Source organism: Halyomorpha halys, unplaced genomic scaffold (genome assembly GCF_000696795.3).
Source record: "Halyomorpha halys isolate HHAL.00 unplaced genomic scaffold, Hhal_1.1 Scaffold1373.1, whole genome shotgun sequence".
NCBI classification, from domain to species: Eukaryota; Metazoa; Arthropoda; class Insecta; order Hemiptera; family Pentatomidae; genus Halyomorpha; species Halyomorpha halys.
The window spans coordinates 71,202-80,391 of NW_027114640.1; the positions used below are offsets into that span (position 1 = coordinate 71,202).

Genomic DNA, 9,190 nt, shown 5'->3' on the forward strand with positions numbered 1-9,190 from the left:
CCTCCGCTGCTCATCACCCCATAGGAGCCCACCCTGCAACAAGACAATACATATTTAGCATAAAGTTAACACATATAGCATATTAAATAATTAATGAATATAGAATAAAAATTAGGATATCTTTTGAAGGTTCTACAACAAAAAACAATGAATAACTAAGCAATTCAACAGTTCATGCATCATAAGGACAAAAAATAACATATATATACCAAACCAGAAACAAAATATCTATCTTATATGTTCAGTTTAAAGGAGTTTGAACTGTCAGTTGGAATAAAAGATGGACAGTGCAGTAGTAATACTAATGAAATGTAGAGAATATTTAGTAATCCTATCATTCAAAATTTTATAGTGGATAGGGTACTGAGGTAGTGGAGAGGAGGCTGATAGTTCTTGGTTCATACCTTGTTCTTTACGGCATTGAACTTTATCCTTTCAGGCAAATTTCCATAAAAATGCCAAAAAAGGCTTCTACTAATTTCAAAACGAGACATTTCAAAATATTCTTCCTGTTCGGTATCTCATACAAAACTCCGAAGTGTAGGGATCTTCGTGATTCACGTAAGTCTAGGCTTTTAATTATTGTCATTCCAACTGACCATGCAGTGGTCCCTAAAGTAATATTTAAAGTTATTTTTGTCTCAAATCCTTAACTTGCTTAATGAAAGAAACCATATAAGGAAGTTTATAAGTAATTGAATTTTAATTAATCAGTAGTTCATCATTTCTAGATTAGGGTGCTGTACTCAGGCATCCGTTGTTGGACCTATCTAACCTGTAGCGAAAGGAGTTAGAACAAGGCACAAGAAGTTCGCCTGCATTCCACCAGAGAGCTCCACCTAGAGCCTCACCGAAGCTCTAAAATTTATAAATAACATTATTTTATAAAAAAACGTAGTTATTTTCAAACATTTTTAATTTTTGTACGTACTACATAGCAATGTCAATAAAATTAGGCTCGAGATGGAACGCTCTGGTAGAATCCAGGCGCACTTCTTGTTCCTTGGCCTTACTCCTCTCGCTACAAACCTGACTATAACATAAAAATAATAAAGCGCCCGTGGAATGCAAAAGAGGCGCATCTAAAAATTTCAGTGAATATTAACAGCAGTTAATCATTAATTTCGATATATTCAGTATTTTTGGCTTTCCGAAGAAAATAGAAAACCGTGTTAAAATGCAACAAAACCACTTTGGCTTAGAACCAAAGAAATAAAAAAAGGTTAAAGCGATAAATCTGGGGAGTAGTTGAAGAATAGAGACGAAAATAAAGATACAAAATTTTTAATGATGGAGTGTTAATTAGATTCAATTAATCCCTTAGATAATTAATACTTCAACCGATAATATGCTGATCAAACTAATCATAAACAATTTTAAGATAATGGACAGATGTAGATCCTCTGCCAATATGAGGCAGTGACTAATATCGATTTGAGTCCTACATTGATTGAACTAAAGGGCAGAGGACAGATGGGATACTCTCAGCTGCGCAAATAGAGACCAGAGAGCAGAGGGAGCCAGGTTAGAGACCCCGCTAATGAGGACAGAACACTCCAAGGCGGCGGATAATAAGATGCCAAGGAGTAGAGTTATTGGGATCAGGATTATGGAGCGGTGGAGCGGGCAGTGAGAGCATGGAGGGGGCGTCGTCACGCTTTCGGTCCACGACTTCCAACGGGTCACTACGATGTCAGCGCCAGCTCTCTAATACACAGCTTAGCCATATATAATATCATCTCTGTGTTGGTATTATATCACTTAATAACCAATAATAACGTGTCTTAAGTTCCACGTAAAACAGAAAAAAAACAAAAACTAAATCCAATGTTACCTATTTTTAATGTATGTTACCTATTTTTATTTTAATTTAATTATGAATCTAGTCAGAACCTCTGCCTGAACACCCTGATGAATACCTGAAGTAACTTTAGTGCCAAATCTCAATAAAATCGTAAGTGTAATTTCGAAGAAAAGCAGCAGACGTCAGATAGATTTTTTTTTTTTTACTTTTCGGTTCTACATACCTTGAAACGTGAAACCTGGAAATTTGCTGAAGTGTTAACCTTTTTTCTTTGTCGATAAAATAGGTTCATAATTGAAAGGAACAAACCAAAATAACAGTATGTAAATATTCGAAGTAGAAAAAAAGAAATCGCTTCAAACATTTTTATAGAAGTATAAACAAATCCCTGAGAATAGAACCAAGAAAACAGCTCATCCAAAAATGACCTTGTTTTTTTATATCCTTGATAAATATATCCAGATTACTGGAGATAATATTAGCCTGATAGCGGTCACTTGGACAAGATATTCCTGGAACCGACTTTCTTGGGAGGACGTCCCTTCAGGAACAGATATCTTGAGCAGGGAATGAGAGGGTCACCACAAGACTCGACCCCAATATCCCGATCAATACCAGCTTCCACATCTCAAAGTAATTTGATAATTTTTATGTGGAGAAACCGATTCTATCTATTAAGTTGATAATAGTGTGTTTATGAGAACCAAGATTACCGATGGTTAAGTAATTAGTTATTAATTAAATGCTGATTTTAAGTTTCAAGTTTATAAGTCATTTTAATGTATAAAAAAAAAGTCCAGTTTATTGACTCCTAGAAATGAATTAATGCATCTATTTGACTATCCGTTTAAGAGTCAAATCTAAAATTTCTTATCTGCATTTATGTGATCTTATTTTTTTTTTTCTGGATGGAAAAGACTTAAAAATATGTCGTGTTTTTGTTCTTCTAAGCACATTTTTATATTTTTGAGGCTTGAAGCAGCAACGTCCGTTATTAGAGGTTTCAAATTAGTGGACGAGGCCACGAAATGTTTACGTTTTATCCAAACATATCTTTATTAAAGTGGAATTGGGTAGCTCATTGGAAAGGCAATGGACTACTAACTCCAGCAACCCGGGTTCGAATCCTGCTGTGGCAGATAATTATTATCTGTTACCTGTAGCGGTTGAGTCAGCACTGTGGGTTCGAGAGCCTCCGGGGTCCACCCAGCCTCATAAAGTTGGTACTCTTGATTGGGTTAAAATCTGGTGGTCAAGTGTGATTCTGACTAAATCACCTCCTTCTACAACCGTTGGTCTTGCAACAGTACTTCCTTACAAAGTACTGCACCCTTGATCCATTACGGTAGGGGTACAGATTTAATTAATCTTAATCTTTATGAAAGCAATTATGTTTCTGTCGTATTATTATTTTAAAGGTTCTAGTTTTTTGAATTATATCTTTTGTCAAAACATTTGTAGTTCGTCAATTGTTTGTAGAAGATTAAACTTTTACGACTCAAAACAAACAATGCTATCAGAATCTTCTGACTATTGTTTTTTTAATACGATGACTAGTATTAGTATTTATATCCTCGTTTCAGAAAACCTTTATTTCAACTTTTCCGATTATTTTTTCTGAATTTGAATTTGGACATTGAGTGTTTTTCCAAGCAAAAGAAATAATATATTATAAAGTAATTTGTCCTAGACTCCTAGATTAAATAGAAGTTAAAATTCTATTTTATCCATAGTTTTTAAAGTGTTGATATGCAATCTACAATCTTTATTCTACATTTATGTGATCTCATATTTCCTTTCTAGTTGGTAAAAAGTTTAAAAATATGGCGTATTTTTTCATCTAAATAAATCTCCATATTTCTGTGACTTGAAGCAAGAAGGTCCATTTATCTTCGTTACTAAAAACATTCTGTTTGTTATTTGTCAAACTAATTTCCTTAAAATCTGGAATTTAGACATTAGTTGTTTTTACAGTAAGCCACAGATTTATTAATGGAAATGTTAAAAAGTAAATCTTTGTAACTTAAATGATTATTGGTCAATCTAAAATTTAAGTAATCGTTTAAGAAAAGTGGAAGATTAAGACAGGCAATAACTGCTACCACTTCAAAGATAATTACTATCATTAGAGTTTTTAATTGTGTATTCATAGTTTACGATGTTCATTCATGGATATAGAAACAAGAGGACTCATTGAGGATTCTCTGTGACTGCGAAGTGGAAGGTTATGTTGACTGTAGGCGGGATTGGAGGATGTTAATAAGATAAAAGGGGCTGGGACAATATTTGTCAGGGGGGCTCGGTCCCCAAGGCAACTCCCCCACATCCCTTTTCCTCTCCCCCCCAATGGGGCTGTGTCGATACCGTCGCTGAGGGCTCCGCAACCGATAGATCTAGGAGGCTTTGTGAGGGGGAGGATATGGCGAGGAGTTTAGGGGATGAAAACAGTCTACTTGAACAAGAATGGCTGAAATCCAAATTAATAAACGAATCAATCCAGGATTGTGCATTATCAATAGGGAATATACAAAACTGTATGACGGTAGTGTAGATTTTATTGAATTTCATGAAATTATTTAAAATAAAAAATAGATAATTTAACACTTTATGAGGAATTATTGTTTCTTGTTGTACTGGAACAACAGTTGTAAAGGAGGGTGATTTGTTTCCAGTTTTGATTTGTTTCGCTCAACTCCCCGGCATTCCCCCAATTGAGGTTATCCACTGGCTGTGCTATAGAGGCTAGATGTGCCCAGGAGCGTTGACAGCCTGATTTAGCATGATATATTATTATCTGCCATAGTACAGTGTTTTAACAAAGATACCCGCTCCTAAAAAAAAATTAACATTAAATCTTCAACCATAAATTAAACATGACTTTCTCAGGAATTTTCAAAAATGCCACTTCGGCATAATTATGATATTAATTCTGCCATTCCTAGGCAGAACAGTGGTCACCTAGGCAGCCGATTGGACTGCCAGGTCTATCGGAGAAAGCGGAGAGCGATAGCAAGTCAGGAAGCGATGTGATAAAGTCAACTGACGTGGATTAGAGAATACTCTATGGGTTCGGGTCAGTGAACCTTTACGGGACGGGGTAGTTTAGTTTAAGTAAACGAAAATGGATAATTTTAATCGATCAACTGAAATTGATATTTTAGTCAAATATCAATACAATATATAATTTTAGGGTAAAAAAACGATCATTGTCACCTGAGTATAAGCCTTCAAAATAAAATTAGAATTTTTTAAACATTGTAAATAAAGTTTTGGTGATGTTCTAAATTATATTTTATGTCCTAAAAATATACACCGTCTTTTCTAATGCCATTAGTGCAAAACGATATTCAGAGTTTGTCGACTTCTAATTAATCCAGTTTTTAATTTTTAAATGGACTAGTTACCAAAAATATATCATTATTAATTTTTATAAATTAACTGTTGAGAGTTCATTAATTGGAGGACATCAACTTTTTTTCCATCCATTTCCGCATGGATTTTTATTCATTCTGTAGGTATTTTTTTGTTTATGATAGGTACATAACCTTTTTTATTTTTTTTTTTTGCATACTGGACCTCAATGCAATACAGTGTATCCCTTTGTCTTTAGTTTTACCCACCCAATAACTCAAAGTTGAAAAAATGAGACATCCCGTCGTCATATAATAAAAATAATTTATCAGTATATTACATATCAGCAGTATAAAACCAAAGTATATTCAAGCTTTGGTATCTTGGATTTTGTTGCATTTTAACTTGGTTTTCTATTTTTATGGCAGTGACTAAAAAAGACCTTACTGATTAAAAATGATCAAATGACGTGTACCAAAATTAGAAACCAGCTTATCCAGTATTCAATCATAATTGGAACACAATTTAGAGATACGTCACTATGGCTTTCTAGCGACAAATATATTCGTATTGTTAGTCGAGGATTTACTTTAATAACAACTAAAGTGACAGTAGAAGTTACCAACCGTCGAACGAATGCGACCTACTTGTAGATTTCATCACCTCTTTCGAAATAAAACCGATTTGATAGAGATCTCTTGAGCGGTACCGTATTCGATCAATACAATAATTAAATTTATAAATAGATTTAATGCTAGTTAGGAACGAACATTCGAATAAAAACATTAAAATGTTAGTTATAGGAATTCGAATGCTATAAAATGTTAATGTTTATGCTCTAATTAATAAATAAATAAAAATAATAATAATTATTATAATTATTATTAAAAATAAACTAATAAAAAAATTAATTTTAAATTTTAAATATTTAACAAAGATCTGAATATAGTCTAAGAGCAACATAAAATAAAAGTGAAATTAGAGTAATATAGTTTTTGCTAAATATAAAAAGAAAATTTTTTGATATTACAAACAATTATTTAATTAAGCATGACATTAAGCATTCCACGTATGTTTTCAGATTTAATGAATTTTATTGAAAATTACTGAATATTATATCAAAAAATCTACTTTTTCAATTAATGAAGCGTATAGTTCCAAAAACAAGGCCTAAACGACTTACACATTTTATTTAGAATCAAAATTTGAAAATGGACTGATTTTAGTACGCAACGCCCCCTCAATAAAAAAACTATTTAAATTATTATTTAATTAAATTAATATTTTACTGAATAATTGGATAAGATCCAGGAGTTTTTTTTTTTTATAACATTCACATATTTAGTAAATTAAAACTGGCACTTTGTATTGTTTGGTAGCAAGACAATATGAACTGAAGATGAAAATTAACAGCTATTTTGGAGGTAGCTTCTTCACGGCATTTAGAATGGTGGAATTGAGGAGATGAAAAATTAAAAGGTTTTCATGGTTGTCTTATGTTTGAAGAATGACGGTATGAATGAGAAGCGAGGAGAGACATTAGAATACAATGACCTGCTAGAAGGCCACTCATAGCCAGCGTACAAAACGAAACAACAGCTTTATTGTAGAATGACAAAATTTATTAAATTATGATCCCACCTCTGTATACTAGTCATTAACGAGAAAAAAAAAAGAAAACGACAAAAGAATGAAAGTTTACATAAATAAAAACAAAATTTATAGATTGTAACACTATCGTTTAAATAATAAATGGAGTTGAGTAGAAAAAGTTTTATAAGTAAAAAAAGTTTAAGCAAAAGGAGACCGGAATAAATTTGAATAACAGAAGACTGCGATAGCTTTCGCTAATTTGCGATAATTTTCCTTTTGTGTACCATTCCTTAAGCAGCTTCCACTTCCTCGAAGGAGACGTAAGAAGAAGACTTTACGTAAGGTCGATGTGACCATTGTAGCCGATCCTTTCACCCGCCATTGTCAGCTGATCCACGATCTAGCGCCGGCGGGAGTCTCTAGTCCCGCCAAAACTACGAAGTTTAAAGAAAATATAATAATTTCCCAGAACTTCAAGTTTGAATTGAGTTTAACTATCTGTTAAAATCGTCTTAAAATTATTCCTCACAACATCATTAAAAATGTATGTATTTGAAACATACTTAAAAATTGCAATGTCGGGAGCCGCCAGATAGATTTGGAGTGTGCCAATTTTTTAGGGAAATTTTATTTTTAGCTTAAAGAAAAAACTCTTTTTTTTTTTTCAAATGTTTCAGGTTTTTTTTTATTTTACTTTCTTTAATTCAATAAAGTAGATTAACGTTACGATATGATATTTCCAGAGATATTACCTAAGATCCAGTCATAAAATTGTTGACTTTTATTGATTATTACTGGAGGAGTTAATTGAATAGTTGCATAATTACAATATTTCTATTTGGGGTATATTTTTTTTATACATATATTTTTTTTCTGATAAGCCTACAAGTGTGTTAATCCATAAAACTGTAGGCAAAACCTTGGAGTCCAGGTAAAGGGAATCTAAGGCAAGTAAAATAAAAAAGTTTAGAAAATATTCTCTTTTTTGAAAAACGCAAAAGGTGTGCAAAAAGACTAAGTGAAGGATTGGTAGTCAGAGAATCAGTGGAAGATAATTTATATTAAAGCAAACTATGCGCAAGTAATTAGGACTCGAATTCCTTTCCAATTACGAACAGCTCTGGCGATTTTTTTTTTTTTTTTTTTTTTTTTAAATCCAGCATTTATTTCTTATACTTCATTTATTTTCTTTCACTAATATTTATTCTTCGGCTTTGCACATACTATCGTACTTACTGCTATAATATTATATGGTCGTCAACGCCACTCAGCTACAAAAGTTCGTAGCGGTGGAAGAGATATAGAGTTGCGAAGAGATCCTTGGAGGCAGTGTCCTGTTGCCGACGGAAGGCAGGGAGAGGAAATGGAACCCGAGAACCACTGCCAGCTAGATCTGTTCCCACAGCCGTCGAGTACAATATCTAGGAGGCTTTGGGAGCGGTAGTCAATGCCATTTACTGCACTCTAGGATCTATCGTTGCAACCAGCTCTTCGATATCTTCTGAATAATATTGTGTACTTATTTTATCGTTTTTTTTTAAATTAAGAAATGAAAGGATGAAACCTTGTACTTAGGTCTATTTCAAAACGTTTACTTCTTTTGGAATAACAAGAGTCCAGTACACGTCAATTTTTTTTGTTTTTTTTATTCCAACTTGTCACTTGGTTTTTTTTTTAATTTATAATTATAAATAAATAAAGTGGAAGATTATTGATTGACCGTGTGTAAAGATGAAAGGAATATGGTCCGGGTGCGGTCAAAAAAACTCAAATGGTAGAAATATACTATTTTAATGAGCCAACGTTTCGCCCCACGTTGCAGGGCTTCTTCAGGGCTAAAAAACATAGTTACTATGTGTTTGTATCTTTTTTAGCCCTGAAGAAGCCCTGCAACGTGGGGCGAAACGTTGGCTCATTAAAATAGTATATTTCTACTATTTGAGTTTTTTTGACCGCACCCGGACCATATTCCTTTCATCATAAATAAATAAAGCTTCTTCATAAAAGTTTAGATAAATTTCGATTAAATTAATGTATACAATCAGGCAAAATGTTTTCTGATTAACTTAAATTTATGTGGTGGAACGCAGATTTTGACAATCATTCCATACATGTTAATAATAATTTAATAGATAATAAACAATAAGGAATATACACGATACACAATATTCAATTAGGAACGAAGAATTTTTTTTTTGCGACGTAAACACAACGCAGTATTCCTCTTTTTATTTTTATTTTTATCGACCTATTTACTGGATATTTTATTGGGTTAGGACAGATGAAGATATGTGAAAGTGTGCTGCGTGGTCTGTAGCTGTAATTGAACTTACGAAAGTCCATCCTTTCCAATACGCTACTAGATCGTCTTGGGAAAAACTATGCTTGTAACAATTTTAGAAATGATATCTCCAGGATTATATAATAATCTACTATTTTTAA

At 32.9% G+C, this 9,190-nt stretch overlaps 1 long non-coding RNA gene across 1 annotated transcript in view; it reads right to left on the minus strand.

The window, feature by feature from the left end:
- LOC136796857 (uncharacterized) overlaps positions 1-9,190 on the minus strand; it is a 138,262-nt gene continuing 129,072 nt past the window's right edge. Inside the window, exon 3 of the long non-coding RNA XR_010844626.1 lies at positions 1-33. This is a non-coding gene — a long non-coding RNA (uncharacterized lncRNA). The remainder of the gene's footprint in view (positions 34-9,190) is intronic.